Source organism: Cannabis sativa, unplaced genomic scaffold (genome assembly GCF_029168945.1).
Source record: "Cannabis sativa cultivar Pink pepper isolate KNU-18-1 unplaced genomic scaffold, ASM2916894v1 Contig7, whole genome shotgun sequence".
NCBI lineage: Eukaryota > Viridiplantae > Streptophyta > Magnoliopsida > Rosales > Cannabaceae > Cannabis > Cannabis sativa.
Genome location: NW_026870043.1, coordinates 1,696,074 through 1,712,906, shown reverse-complemented (window position 1 = coordinate 1,712,906; position 16,833 = coordinate 1,696,074).

The window sequence follows — 16,833 nt, the reverse complement described above, 5'->3', positions numbered from 1 at the left end:
GATTCTAGGTTTATTTATTAATTAAGAGACTTTATATGTCTAAATAAATAAATATATTAAATGATAATATTATTTAATACTTATTTTTAAGTTATTAAATAATTAGAATTGACATTTAAATAGCTAAATTAGAAAATTAGTATTTTTGAGAAAATAAGAATGAAAAATAACAAAATGGGAAAGTTGCAAAGTAAGGCCCAATTTCCTTATATGGCTGCCCACTATGCAAGCCCTTTACCATTTATTTTTCCATTATTTTAATGCCATACAATTCTAACCTAAACCTAGAGGGTATCCTATAAATAGAAAGTGTTGGCTTCAGGAAACTCATGACTTGCACATTGTTTCCTTCAAAAAAAAAGCCATGCGCCACCCCCTCTCTCTTTTCCTCTCTTCAATTTCAAAATCCTTAAGTGATAGAGTAGTGCCCACACACATCAAGTGGTATCTCAATCATAGTGTGTAAGACTGTAAGAGAATCTAAACAACAAGAAGGAGAATCAACATCAAAGGAAGGAGAGAAAGAGATCCAGATTCAGATCTTGATAATGCTCTGCTACAGAAAGGAATCAAGGGCTAGAGATATGAATGGAAGGAGTCATTATATTCCTCTGCACCCAATGTAAGGTTTACTAATCTTTATATGTGTTTATTTCATTGTTTTAGAATTCATATTAGGATGTTAATAAAACATACTTGGTAGTAAATCTAGATCCTGGTAAAATATTTCGAACAACTGGCACCAGAGCAATGGTAATGATTTACTTTCATGAATACGAATTAAAACGATGATATGTGTTGATTTGGATTGTTTCATGTTCATCTGTGTGTTATATGATGATTGATTGATGTTTATGAAATTCTGGGAAAAATAATTGATTTTGCGTTTCTGAAATTATTTTTATTGGATAGTTTTGAAAAAATTAAGCAATTTACTTTTTTACAGAACTCAATTTCGATTTTATTTGAATTAGTTATGATTTTTTGAAGTTTTGAAAAAATCGGGAGTGGTGACACACCCTTGTGCGCGCGGCTGGCTGCTGGCAGCACTCTTTGTGCGCCCAAGCAGCCCCTTGTGCCCAAGGATGTGCACCTAGATGGTGTGCTTACAGCTCGCAAATTTTTTCATTTTCTTCGATTCTTCATGCTATTTCATGGAATTAACTTTCGATTTTTTGTGTAGTTTTGTATTTGATTTTTAATTTTCATATTTCAAATCTAATTATCAGAAATAAATTAATTTGATTTTTTAAAATTCATTTTAGATATTAGTGTAATTTGATTTTAAAAATAGGTAAAAATCAATTTTTGCTTACCTCTTTTCTTTTTTTTTTTTAAAAAAAATTTGATTATTTTATCTTAATTTTAAATCTAAGGTCACACATTAAATTCCTTTTATATAAAAAAATATTCTATTTTAAGTAATTTGACCTTATTTAGATTTAAAATAAGATTACTATAATCATGGTATTTTAAAAGTAAATAAGATATTTTTGCTAACTTTCAACTTTTGTTATTTTTACTTAAATTAAATTATAAAATCAGTAAAGGGTATGTATTTATCATTTTATTTTATTGAATATTTAATTTATAAAATAACATGAAAATTTAAAAGGTGGTTAGCAATTTTTTTGAAATGATATTTAGGTTAGTAGAAACCTAATTTTTTTTTTTAAAATTGTAGGTTTAATTTTAAATATTATTTTATTTTACTTAAAACTGAAAATATATTTTTTACTTATTTATTATTTTCGAATTTAATATTTTAAATTAAATAAATCCTATATCCAACCATCCAATCTAACTTGTTGCAGGAGTATGTGTTTTAAATTGTTTGTAAGTTTTTCTAAAACCTATTATTGCTTGATCTAAATTGCCATGGTTAACTTGTTGACAGATCCAATGATCTGATTTTAACCCATGGTTCAATTGTCAATAGGTCAAGTAAATAATTTGTAACATGTAAATTTTACATTCTTCTTTCATTTGTGTATGACCTAGTAACATGATAGGATCCATCCAAATCTGTATGCCTGTGTGAGCCTATATGTTTATTTTATTATAGATGCATATAGGTTGTTGCTAAATAAAATGTCACACCTTGATAGATTTTATTTAGGAACATTTAGCTTTTGGGCCAATTCAATTAATAACAGTTGTTCTTTTTATGGTTAAATTCCTCTCTTTTGGGCCTTGTGTGAGAGTTGGGGGCCAATAGAAGTGGGTACGACATACTGAACCCAACTCCCCCTCACATGAACTACCCCAATTGTGAAGGCCCATTTGCCTGATTTGGATAACTGTGCTAGGTTAATTAAATTAGTTTAACCTAATAAAATTGATTAGCAACATAATTAACTTTAAAAATATATGAAATTTATTTTCATTTTAATATTTTAAAGTTAATTTTAAGAAAAACACTCTTAGTTTAAGATATTATTTCTAGATAAACTATTTGTATTTTTCTTGTATTTAATTAAATAAAGAATTTTAACTAACTAGATTCTTTCTAAAACTTACTTTACTTATTTCATTAAATATTCCTATTTAAGTTATAAATTAGTTATTACTAACTAATTTTTCTTATCAACTTAAATTTGAATATCTTTTAATATTTAATTAAATTTTATCAACTTAAATTTGAATATCTTTTGATATTCCTATTTAAGTTATAAATTGGTTATTGAAGATTCTAGAGATATTTTTAAATTGTTAAACTTAAAATGGAATATTCTTAAATTAAGTAGTTACCACTTAATTTTGATATTTAATTAAATTTTATTTGGAAATTTTTAAGTTGGTTATTTTAGATTCTTCTATAACAACTTAAATTAGATATTTTCCAAATCTTGAAAAGATACTTAGTTAAATTGAGATATATATTCTAGATAGTTATTTCTAGTACTAATTATATTTTCTAATATTTAATTAGGAAACTATCATAGATTGTGAAATTGATTGTTTAATAATTAATTTTGGTACAATCTAAGTCAAGTATATTTTTCCTAGTATTAAACTAGAATTAATAAATAAGTCTCCTCTATACTTAATTATTTATTTCTTGAATTTAATACATTTAATTAAATTGAAAATTCAATATCTAAGTTGATTTTCATCATGATACTTAAATATATCTATTTTCATGATATTTAATTAAATAGAAAATTATCTTAAGTTTAGAATCTTAATTCAGAATAACTTAAATTTGAATAATTTTCAAAATATATTTTATTTTATTTTATTAATCTTTTTCCCACAATTTCGAAATTGCATTTCTTTAATGCAGAAATTTTGAATTTTATTTGAAAAATAGATTAAAGTTGAAAATTATTTATTTTAATTTTGGACCAACTTAAATCAATGATTTTTTCATTTAATGATTAATTAAAATAAATGAACTAAAATATATTATAATTAGAAATTGAATTAATTAGTCGATGAAAGTCTAGATAGTTATTATCTGTTTTGCTTGAAGTATTTTTCTAGTGTATTGAATTAAATAAAAAATTAATATTTAAGTTGATTCTTGACTATGATACTTAAATATTTAAAAATTTTCTTTAATATTTAATTAAATAGGAAAATTATATTTTTTGTTGTAAATTAATTTTATTAATTAATTTTGAGCCAACATAAAATTAGAATAATTTTTCAGGATTTATTTTTATTTTATTTTAACAAGCAATTTCGAAAATTGTATTCTTATACACTTCATTTTTCGAAATGCAATATATATTTATGGAAAATTAAATTTGAGTTGTAAATTAATTTAAATTAATTTTGAAACAACTTAAATTGAATAATTTTCTAAATATTTATTGGAAATTATTACTAAGATGGAAATAATTCGCGTAATTTTCATATCTATCTAAGTATAATTTATAAATATTAAATTAAAATTTATATTTAGAATTTTTATGCTAAATTGGAATTTTTAATTAAATGAATATATATTTAAAACAAATTGATTAAAATAAGTATTAGAAGAAAATACAACTTTCATTAAATAATGAGCTTTATTATTATTAGAATATTCGATCTCCATTGTTGGTTTTACATAGCTATTGTTTAAGTGAGTAATCTTCCCTAATGGAGGAATGTTCATTAGCAAGTTAGCACCGTTTAATCTCAAAAGATAAGTAATTTTGTAAGTTTTTTTATATAGTATTGATCACCCTAATGGTGGCGACTGTATAAGACTTGAAAAAGTATGAAACAATGGTGGAAGCTCATAAGATAGAATAGCGTTGACTCTCGCCTAAACGGGACAACGCTGGATTCCAATCTTGATCGAATAAAAGGTTGCTAGAATGTTTATCATTTTAGATGAGCTGACAACTCTATTCAATGGATGATATCACTGACTCTCTCCTAAACAGGACACTGATATCAGTTTGTTGAAGACCTTGGAAATTATTTAGGATTGTATGTTTTAGTATATTCACTTGTCATTCCTACTTGCTATATGTTTAATAATTTCTAAATTGTGTATGAATTTATATTGAACCATGTCATTTTCTGTTATTAAATTGTAGTTTAATTTCGAATCTACATTGTTGGTCTAACTTGGTTTGTTGTTCTAATGAGATAAATCCCTAGTGGATTTTCACCATTAGACAAACATAATAGTGTTAGATCTCGAAAGATAAAAATTGTAAATGCAACATCTAGCTGTTCATCAATTGATGACACCTTAGACTAGTATTTACAATATGAAACAAGAAGATTGTATAAATAAGATTACTTTGACTCTCACTAATCGGAGCATCATTGGATTCTTATTTAAATACGTAATTATCCTAATTCCTCTTAGCTTATTCATTTTGAATTAGCTCAATAATATATCATTCGATGAATGGTCTATAAATCATTTCATGTCATTTTATATTTTCTCTTAAGAAATTAAATGACGCATATGATTATATTCTCGAAATTCTATCCCGAATTAATATATATCCTCAATCTTAGAAATCTCCTACTTGTATGGGCAAATCAACTTAGAGTTAAATTAGTAGTGGTGGTCCAAGAAAGAATTACTCATTATACAGTTACACTTTCACAAGTGTTTAATAACCATTTTCTTTCAATGGATTCAAACTGTATGGAATATGAGTGGAGTTTTCTGTGACCAGGATCCACTTACACTATTCTAAGAACTCTTTAATGTAACTAAACCTTAAAGACTACAACCATGTTTTATAAATCTATGGCATTTGTATCTTGTTCATAGTGGTTTTGACAAGATCATTTTCTGTAAAGAGTTAATATGCCTATATCCATTGAAAGAATAATCATCTCATTCGTAGATGGATGTACATTCAGGGGTGGATATGAGTTTTCGTTGTATTCTTAAAACGATCACTCTAGATTTTACCTTAAGGTAAGTGGTTAAAGATCTTGCGAACTGATAGGGGTGGAGAAATAGTTAGTAGATATGCAGTTCAAAGATCATTAATTTGATTTTTGAATTATGTCCAAACTTACCTACCCAGAAAATTCGTTTTGCATATTGATGATTAGTTACTAGTCGTTGCCTAAGTCCTTCTATGGTAAGACAATTTCAGAATGATGCAATGGTTGTATACTTAATGTAAATCATTACTAGATTCATGGATGACCTAATCGAAATCTTAAGAAAAGCTAGAACTGTTAACCCTGCCTCTGTTGTCATGACACAACCAAAGAGGTCAATACTATGTAGTTTTCTTAGACATAATTCTCGGTACCTTGTCGTAGTGAGAGGGTTTCAATAAACTCACTCTTCTTATGACTTGGAAGACACTACTGATTAAAATCCATTGTAAGTTTAAACAACTAATGGATTGTCAAGATAAGAAACTAAGAAGAAAGCCAATAGAACTTTGGTTTGATCCATTCACATGGAGTAACCTAAAGTTTTCTATTACAAGGACATTAAAGGAAATTTTAGTTTATAAGTCTATTAAATAAACTTAACAAAACTTCCTGTTCCTAGTATTATAGGTTTGAGTTTATCTATGGCTTATGGTATACCTGGTTAATTACTTACTCTAGTGCAAGCATTTTCTTTCCAATGGCAATCTATAGAAGCTTCAACACTTCGAGACATAGATTTTATTTATCTAATAAAAAGTCTCAACTATTCCAGAAAAGATAAAGCCATGAAAGAATTTCTTAAATCAACAGTGAGAGGTCTCAGATATGCTTTAGTATGCCTTAGACCAGACACCTGCTGTTGAGTGGGAGTAATGAGTAGGTATCAGATTAATCCAGGAGAATAACAGTGGAAGATAATTAAGTAAATCTTAAGATTAAGGAGAGGAACTATATGTTAGTCAATAAGGGTGTGTTTAAAACTCTTAGACTACACCACATCAGATTTCGAGACTTGCCTTTGTGCTAGAAAGTCTGCTGATAAGATGGTGATTACTCTGGGGGTAGAGTAGTGATTTTGGAGAAGTGTAAAAAAATATCTGAAGTCTCTAGGTCTACCAGAGAGAGACTGAATGTTAAACTTGCAGGAAAGGTACTTATTCAGTCTAAGGAAACTTTTATACATTTGTGGCACCGTTCCAACTTGTCTTAACTTCTAGTATTATTTCCTGATTAACCAAAAGTAGTTGCCAAAAGTATAGAATCCAGTATCCCAAGAGAGTAGACATATTGTAACACCCTAACTAACATAGGCGTATTACGTGATTTTTAAACGTACTGTGCAGCTCGTTGCTAATCAACGAGGTTTATGGAAAAACGTGATTAATTAAAATTTTGCTTTTTAATTAAACTTATAAAACAATATTACAAAAGACTCGGGATCCCGATTATAAAATTATTTACAAAATGATTTAACTGTTTAACTGATACACAAAATAAAGGTCGTCTAACGACCAGTTACAAAAATCAGCCTCGCTGTCCCGATGATCGTACGCTCCAGGTCTAACCACCCCGACATGTACAATCTTCATAAGCTCGCTCATGGTCCATCAGCTTTAGCCTTGCCTTTACCTACACATAAACGTAGATCTGTGAGTCGACAGACTCAGTAAGAAAAGCATAATAATACTCATACATAATCCCAGTTATGATCAGACGCCCATACCCCTGATCATAACCCTAACTGCCGTGTCCAACACGATACTGAGTCCCGCTACTGCCATGTCCAACATGGTACTGAGCCACTACAGCCACGTCCAACATGGTACTGAGTTCTAAACGTTCATAGGGACGGTACTATTGACACGTAACAACCTGATCAGTCGAACCGGTCATACTCCGACTGCTGGTCATACTCCAGCCTGTACCGACGTGTTACTATATCCTCCTGATCGGTCGAACCGATCATACTCCAGCTGCTGGTCATACTCCAGCCTGTACCGACGGGATACATCAATAGCACGGAACCACCAACCAAGTGTCAGCCTGATCGGTCAAACCGGTCATACTCCGGCTGCTGGTCATACTCCAGCCTGTACCGACGTGACAGGGTTGGATAGTTCGAAGCCAACATACATAACTAATGTAATCTAACAGGCTTCCTACATGCACGCTAAACATGTAATCTACATATGCATACTGTTATACTAATCTTACCTGGATTCCGAATTCGTGTGTGCGGTCCAACCCGACCGGAACTATAGCCGAGCGGCGGACATGTGCTCCTAAACCATAAAAATCACAACACTATAAGTGACACGCTAAATCACTTCCCGGGGACTAAAACTAGGAACTAAAAGTTTCCCTATCGATAAAAAGCATGGCAATACCCCTTAAAACATAAAAACGAGGAAAAACACGGGTTCTGAAAATTCCCCAACCGGTAGACCGGTTGCCCAACCTAATTCGGTTACGGGAAATTCAGGACCCCCATCCGGAATTCCGGATGCACAACCGGAATTCCGATTCCTCGCACGCAGCAACAATCAAATTTTCATACCTTGCTCAAATCAACCCCAAATCACCTCAAACTTTCCAGACCTGTTCTATACCTCCCCTAGAACAATTCTAAGGCACCAAAACCACCCAGAAATCTCAGAAACGAAAAGTGCCATTGGAGCTCAAGCTTTGAGTTCTAAACTCAAACTTGAGCAAATCTAAACAACATGCAATCAAACTAGCTTAGAATCACTTAATCAAGCATAAATAACCCTCTGAAAAAGAAATCTACCCACTACAGCAAACAATTTACAGATTCACATATTTTCTTCAAAATCACATTTTTAAGCTAAAAAATTCCAAACTTTGAACAACACAACTAGCATGCATTAAAACCTAGATAATCCATTCATTTTAAACCTAATTAAGCTTCTGTAAACAACAATTAAACACAGCAACAACAAACTCCAAATCAACATGCATTTACTCATCTTTTCATCAAAAATTCCAAGAAAACAAAGAAGGACAAGTTCAAGAACCTTACCAACAATTGAATTACACTTAGAATGGTTGAAAAGTGTTTGAATTGCTAAGAAAATCCCTACTTCTAGCAACTCACACCAAGAGAGAGAGAGAGAGAGAGAGAGAGAGAGAGAGAGAGAGAGAGAGAGAGAGAGAGAGAGAGAGAGAGAGAGAGAGAGAGAGAGAGAGAGAGAGAGAGAGAGAGAGAGAGAGAGAGAGAGAGAGAGAGAGAGAGAGAGAGAGAGAGAGAGAGAGCTTTGAGTGAAAATTTTTCCAACTTTTCTAACTTTGATTTTTTTGATAAAATGAATAAAAGCTAAGTAATATAAATCAACTCCATTTCAGCCAAATATACAATGAAATAAAAATTTAATTTTCAAATAATCAAGTCACTAAAAGACAAAAAGTCATTGGGGCAAAAAGACCATTTTGCCCCTCCGCACAAAAATCACATAAAAATCACTAAAGGGGTATTTTTGGGAAATTCTAAATTCCCGGCCATTCCCGACATTCCCAATGTCTAATAAACCGTCCCAAACTAATAACATTCTAAATTGTGATTTCTACTGAGCCAAACGCCGAGTTCCAAAATACCGGGCACCGGAAATGCAAAATATGAAAACTACTGAATAACATAACCATGCATTTCTGAATTCCATAAATAACAGTATAATAAATTATTTAAATAGCTATAAATAATTTTCATAATTAATCCAGATTAACTGCTAATTTCCAAATTAAACTAAGCGGGCTTTACAACTATCCCCCCCTTAAAAGGATTTCGTCCCCGAAATCTAAGCTGAATAACTCTGGATATTGAGCTCTCATATCTGACTCTAGCTCCCAGGTGGCTTCCTCCACCTTGCTGTTTCTCCAGAGAACTTTGACCAATGCTAAGGTCTTATTCCGAAGGACCTTATCCTTTCTATCCAGGATCTGCACTGGCTGTTCCTCATAAGTCATGTCTGGCTGTAGCTCAAGACTCTCATAACTGAGTATATGAGAGGGATCTGAAACGTATTTTCTCAACATCGAGACATGGAATACGTTGTGAACAACTGATAAGGCTGGAGGCAATGCTAACTGATATGCCACTTGACCTATCTTCTCGAGAATCTCGAAAGGTCCTGTAAATCTAGGGCATAACTTGCCTCTTTTCCCGAAACGTTTAATCCCCTTCATCGGAGATACCCGTAAAAACACATGTTCCCCTACTTGGAACTCAACATCTCTGCGTTTCGGATCTGCGGTAGATACTTATTCCATGAGCCTTCAAAGTCCATAACACAGGCTCTCAACATGTCCTCCAATATCTGAATTGTCCTTTCGGACTGACCATCTGTCTGAGGATGGAATGCTGTACTAAATTTCAGCTTTGTACCCATTGCGCGTTGCAAACTTTGCCAAAATTTAGAGGTGAACTTCGGATCCCTGTCCGAAACTATAGACTTCGGTACCCCGTGAAGTCTTACGATCTCCTTAACATACAATTCTGCAAACTGATCCACTGTGAATGTTATTCTAACCGGCAGAAAATGAGCCGATTTCGTAAATCGATCCACCACTACCCAGATGGAATCATACAAACCCGTGGTCCTAGGTAACCCGACCACAAAATCCATCGTGATATCTTCCCATTTCCATTCTGGTAGGGTTAGAGGCTGCAACAACCCTGCTGGTCTCTGGTGTTCAGCCTTAATATGCTGACAAGTGAGGCATCTCGATACGAATTCTACCAAATTCTTCTTCATACCGCTCCACCAGAAGTACGGTTTCAAATCTTGGTACATCTTGGTGGTGCCGGGATGCAGAGAATACGGGGTAGAATGAGCCTCTTCAAAGATCTCATTCCTAAGTTCCACACTATTCGGAACACAAACCCTGGCTTTATACAAAAGCATCCCACTGCCTGACACTGAAAAGTCCTTGGCTTGACCAGCCAACACCTCATCTCGGATCTTCACTAACTCCGGATCTATCATCTGAGCGACTTTTATTCTTTCCAACAGATCAGATTGCAGCGTTAAGTTGTGAAGCTGACCTACCACAAACTCAATGCTGGATCTAACCATATCCTCTGCTAGCTGAGGTGAGATCTGAACCATACTAGCTACTTGCCCGGGACCCTTTCTGCTCAGGGCGTCGGCCACTACATTGGCTTTTCCGGGGTGATAGAGGATCTCACAATCGTAATCCTTCACTAATTCCAACCAACGCCTTTGTCTCATATGCAAATCCTTCTGAGTAAAGAAATACTTGAGCCTTTTATGGTCGGTATAGATTTCACACATTTCCCCGTAAAGGTAATGCCGCCATATCTTCAGTGCAAAAACCACTGCGGCCAACTCTAGATCATGAGTCGGGTATCGCTGTTCATAATCCTTGAATTGACGGGAAGCATAAGCGATGACCCGATCGGCTTGCATCAATACACATCCCAAACCCTATTTGGATGTGTCACAATAAACTACAAACTTCTCGCTGTCTGAAGGCAAAGCTAGCACCGGAGCGGTAATTAACCTCTGTTTCATATCCTGAAAACTAGCTTCGCATTTGTCTGACCACATAAATCGCTGATTCTTCTTTGTAAGCTCGGTTAGGGGCATTGAAATTTTAGAGAACCCTTCGACGAACCTACGGTAGTACCCAGCTAAACCCAAGAAGCTTCTAATCTTTGTCACTGTCTTCGGTCTCGGCCAATTCCTCACGGATTCAATCTTCCCGGGATCCACCTTGATCCCATCTTTGCTCACAATGTGCCCAAGGAAGGACACCTGAGATAGCCAGAACTCACATTTCTTGAACTTGGCATAAAGCTTATGTTCTCGAAGCCGTTGCAGTACCATCTGAAGATGTAACTCATGCTCCTCTTCTGATTGAGAGTACACGAGGATGACGTCGATAAACACAATCACACAATTATCGAGGAGATCCTTGAATACTCTATTCATCAGGTCCATGAATGCTACAGGAGCATTGGTTAGTCCGAATGACATAACCAGAAATTCGTAATGTCCATACCTAGTGCGGAAAGCCGTCTTCGGAATGTCCTCCTCTCGGATTCTCAGCTGATGATAACCCGAACGTAGATCAATCTTAGAAAAGACCGTCTTCCCCTGAAGCTGATCGAACAAATCATCGATCCTAGGTAATGGATATTTATTCTTCACCGTCAACTTGTTCAATTCCCTGTAGTCAATGCACATTCTCATATATCCATCTTTCTTCTTGACGAATAAAACCGGGGCTCCCCAGGGTGACACACTGGCCGAATAAACCCTATGTCAAGCAACCCTTGGAGCTGAATCTTTAATTCCTTAAGTTCAGCTGGAGCCATTCTATACGGGGCTTTGGAAACCGATTCCACCCCTGGTGCCAAGTCAATCACGAAATCAATCTCCCGCTGAGGTGGTAACCCTGGAAGTTCTTCGGGAAAAACATCCAAAAATTCCCGAACCACCTTGATGTCCTCTGGCCAAATGGTATCTGGCCGAGTGGTGTCCACCACCACGGCCAGAAACCCTAAGCAACCGCCGTGCAACAATTCTCTAGCTGACATAGCCGAGATCACCGGGATCTGAGATCCCTGAACTGAACCAACAAACACAAATGGTTCCTCACTTTCCGGTTGGAAGATCACCATCTTCCTTTTACAATCAATGCTCGCCGAATATTTAGATAGGAAATCCATTCCTAAAATAATATCAAATTCGACTAAACTCATCTCTATCAGATCAGCACTTAACTCTCTACCATCTATCCTGATCGGCATAGACCTAATCCACCTATTGGAGATAACCAATTCTCCGACAGGTAACAGGGTTCCAAACCCTGATTCATATCTATCATACGGTCTACCCAATTTACTAAAGACTCTGGCCGCCACATAAGAATGTGTAGCCCCAGAATCAAACAGCACTGAATATAGTGAGTTACTAATAGAAAGCTGACCTATGACAACTGATGGGCTGGCATCTGCATCAGCCTGAGTGATAGCGAATACCCTGGCTGGAGTGGGTATCGCTGGAGCTCTCGGTGCCTCTGATCGGAGCTGGGGACAGTCCCTCTTGAAGTGTCCGGGCATGCCACAGTGAAAGCATCCCTGACCTTTGCACTCACCCCGATGGTGCCTCTTGCAGCTAGGGCACTCAGGATAGGAGAATCGGGTCTCAGTACCACCACGACGACCCCCTCTGTTCTGGTTCCCCCGGAACCTCTTGTTCTGACTCGAGCCACCGGAAGCAGTGGGTGCTCTCTTCCTCTGGTCAATGGCCGAACCGCTACTCCCCCTGCTAAAGCCTGATGTAGGAGGGGTAGGAGCCCCGCCACTCACCGGAGTACTGGCTGATTCTGACATACACCCAACTGCGCCCTCAGCTCGCAGTGCCTTCTCCACCATCTGAGCATAGGTGGTGCTGTCGTCCGTGGTAATCATCAAGTCATGCCTGATCTTGGCATTCAACCCGTCCAGATACTTCTCCTTCTTGCTGAAGTCGGTCGGCACAATTCCCGAGGCTAACCTCGCCAACCGATCAAACTGAGTCGTATACTCGGTGACGCTCATATTCTCACGCTGGGTCAGGTGAGCGAACTCTTTTCTCTTGCGCTTCTGACCGCCTCGTTGTAGTACTTTGCATTAAAGAGTTCCTGGAACCTTTCCCAGGTCATGGTGGTGACGTCATGGATCTGAGACACCATGTCCCACCAGACCAGAGCGTCCTACTGGAACTGGAATGTGGCGCACACCACTCTGTCGTTACCGGTGACACCCATAAAGTTCAAGATCTTGGTAATCACCGTCAGCCATTGCTCGGCTTTCATCACGTCCGGACCTCCCAGGAAAACCGGAGGTGCTTGCTTCCGGAACCGCTCGTACAAAGGTTCCAATCTATTGGCCGCCACCACTATCTCGGCACAGGCGGCAGGGGCGGTGCCACTGGAACTACGGGCACTGGAACTGCGGGAGCACCCTGCTGTCTCAACTTCTGAATCTCGAGGTCTTGCTCTTCAATCCGGGCTTGCATTTCAGCAAACCTAACTTCCCAATTCTGGGCTTCCTGATTGACTTGGGCAGCCTGCGGCGAGTTAACATCAACCCAACCGCGAACCCTGCCCCTGGGACCTCTACCTCGGCCCAAAACACTTGAGGGGAACTGAGCTCCTCGACCTTGATCTGACCCGACTGAGATGCCCTGACTCCTAATATTTTGTCTGGCGTCCATCTAGTCTGAACCGCCTCGAAATCCCGAGTTGGCACTTCAGGTCACGATCATCGAGAGCTTACTAATGCCGCTTAATTTGGAAATTAAAAACGAAACATGCGCCTATTCTACTATCAGGCTACTAACATGCTTCCTAACAGGCTTTTCTTTTTCATAACTGAATAAAATAAACTACTAAAGCAATAAAGGCTTATTGAACCGTGAAACGAGCTAACTGCTGATGATGATTGTACATGTCGTGACGATCTTCGGAAGACAACCTGGCGGCTCTAATACCAAATTGTAACACCCTAACTAACATAGGCGTATTACGTGATTTTTAAACGTATTGTGCAGCTCGTTGCTAATCAACGAGGTTTATGGAAAAACGTGATTAATTAAAATTTTGCTTTTTAATTAAACTTATAAAACAATATTACAAAAGACCCGGGATCCCGATTATAAAATTATTTACAAAATGATTTAACTGTTTAACTGATACACAAAATAAAGGTCGTCTAACGACCAGTTACAAAAATCAGCCTCGCTGTCCCGATGATCGTACGCTCCAGGTCTAACCGCCCCGACATGTACAATCTTCATAAGCTCGCTCACGGTCCATCAGCTTTAGCCTTGCCTTTACCTACACATAAACGTAGATCTGTGAGTCGACAGACTCAGTAAGAAAAGCATAATAATACTCATACATAATCCCAGTTATGATCAGACGCCCATACCCCTGATCATAACCCTAACTGCCGTGTCCAACACGATACTGAGTCCCGCTACTACCATGTGCAACATGGTACTGAGACACTACTGCCACGTCCAACATGGTACTGAGTTCTGAACGTTCATAGGGACGGTACTATTGACACGTAACAACCTGATCGGTCGAACCGGTCATACTCCGGCTGCTGGTCATACTCCAGCCTGTACCGACGTGTTACTATATCCTCCTGATCGGTCGAACCGGTCATACTCCGGCTGCTGGTCATACTCCAGCCTGTACCGACGGGATACGTCAATAGCACGGAACCACAAACCAAGTGTCAGCCTGATCGGTCAAACCGGTCATACTCCGGCTGCTGGTAATACTCCAGCCTGTACCGACGTGACATGGTTGGATGGTTCGAAGCCAACATACATAACTAATGTAATCTAACAGGCTTCCTACATGCACGCTAAACATGTAATCTACATATGCATACTGTTATACTAATATTACCTGGATTCCGAATTCAGGTGTGCCGGTCAACCTGACTGGAACTTTAGCTGAGCGGCGGATTACAGTCTCCTAAACCATAAAAATTACAACACTATAAGTGACACGCTAAATCACTTCCCGGGGACTAAAACTAGGAACTAAAAGTTTCCCTATCGATAAAAAGCATGGCAATACCCCTTAAAACATAAAAACGAGGAAAAACACGGGTTCTGAAAATTCCCCAACCGGTAGACCGGTTGCCCAACCGGAATTCCGGTTCTGGGAAATTCAGGACCCCCATCCGGAATTCCGGATGCACAACCGGAATTCCGGTTCCTCGCACGCAGCAACAATCAAATTTTCATACCTTGCTCAAATCAACCCCAAATCACCTCACACTTTCCAGACCTGTTCCATACCTCCCCTAGAACAATTCTAAGGCACCAAAACCACCCAGAAATCTCAGAAACGAAAAGTGCCATTGGAGCTCAAGGTTTGAGTTCTAAACTCAAACTTGAGCAAATCTAAACAACATGCAATCAAACTAGCTTAGAATCACTTAATCAAGCATAAATAACCCTCTGAAAAAGAAATCTACCCACTACAGCAAACAATTTACAGATTCACATATTTTCTTCAAAATCACATTTTTAAGCTAAAAAATTCCAAACTGTGAACAACACAACTAGCATGCATTAAAACCTAGATAATCCATTCTTTTTAAACCTAATTAAGCTTCTGTAAACAACAATTAAACACAGCAACAACAAACTCCAAATCAACATGCATTTACTCATCTTTTCATCAAAAATTCCAAGAAAACAAAGAAGGACAAGTTCAAGAACCTTACCAACAATTGAATTACACTTAGAATGGTTGAAAAGTGTTTGAATTGCTAAGAAAATCCCCCAGCCCTAGCAGCTCACACCAAGCCGAGAGAGAGAGAGAGAGAGAGAGAGAGAGAGAGAGAGAGAGAGAGAGAGAGAGAGAGAGAGAGAGAGAGAGAGAGAGAGAGAGAGAGAGAGAGAGAGAGAGAGAGAGAGAGAGAGAGAGAGAGAGAGAGAGAGCTTTGAGTGAAAATTTTTCTAACTTTTCTAACTTTGATTTTTTTGATAAAATGAATAAAAGCTAAGTAATATAAATCAACTCCATTTCAGCCAAATATACAATGAAATAAACATTTAATTTTCAAATAATCAAGTCACTAAAAGACAAAAAGTCATTGGGGCAAAAAGACCATTTTGCCCCTCCACACAAAAATCACATAAAAATCACTAAAGGGGTATTTTTGGGAAATTCTAAATTCCCGGCCATTCCTCACATTCCCAATGTCTAATAAACCGTCCCAAACTAATAACATGCTAAATTGTGATTTCTACTGAGCAAAACGCCGAGTTCCAAAATACCGGGCACCGGAAATGCAAAATATGAAAACTACTGAATAACATAACCATGCATTTCTGAATTCCATAAATAACAGTATAATATATTATTTAAATAGCTATAAATAATTTTCATAATTAATCCAGATTAACTGCTAATTTCCAAATTAAACTAAGCGGGCTTTACACATATAGAGAGGAATTTCACAATATCAAAGATTTTGTGATTAAGGAAAAGTAATGGTGGAGAAAAAGGTTGTGTTTAATTCAACTTGTCAAATCCTATTACGAGGAGTTACTACTACTACACTTGATTTGTATATCAAGGTGTTGAGATTATTTGAAATGCTTATTTTGTTTTATATTAGTGCAAGTGGGAGTTTGTTGGGTTTTGTGACCTAAATAAAACCATTTTAATATAATAAGATTTACTTATTAATAAAGATCAGAAATAACATTTTATGTTGCATGGTTCACATGATTTATTTCATGATTATATATATAATGTATGAATTCTATTTAAGTCTAGAATATATGAATTTGTTAATGATTATAGTGTTGTCAGCACAGTGGAATATAATCTTAATTATATGTTCGAAAGTTTATTCCCTGATTTGTCAGAACACTGGATTTAGACTGACATGGTATAATCAGCGATCGGTATTCTTAC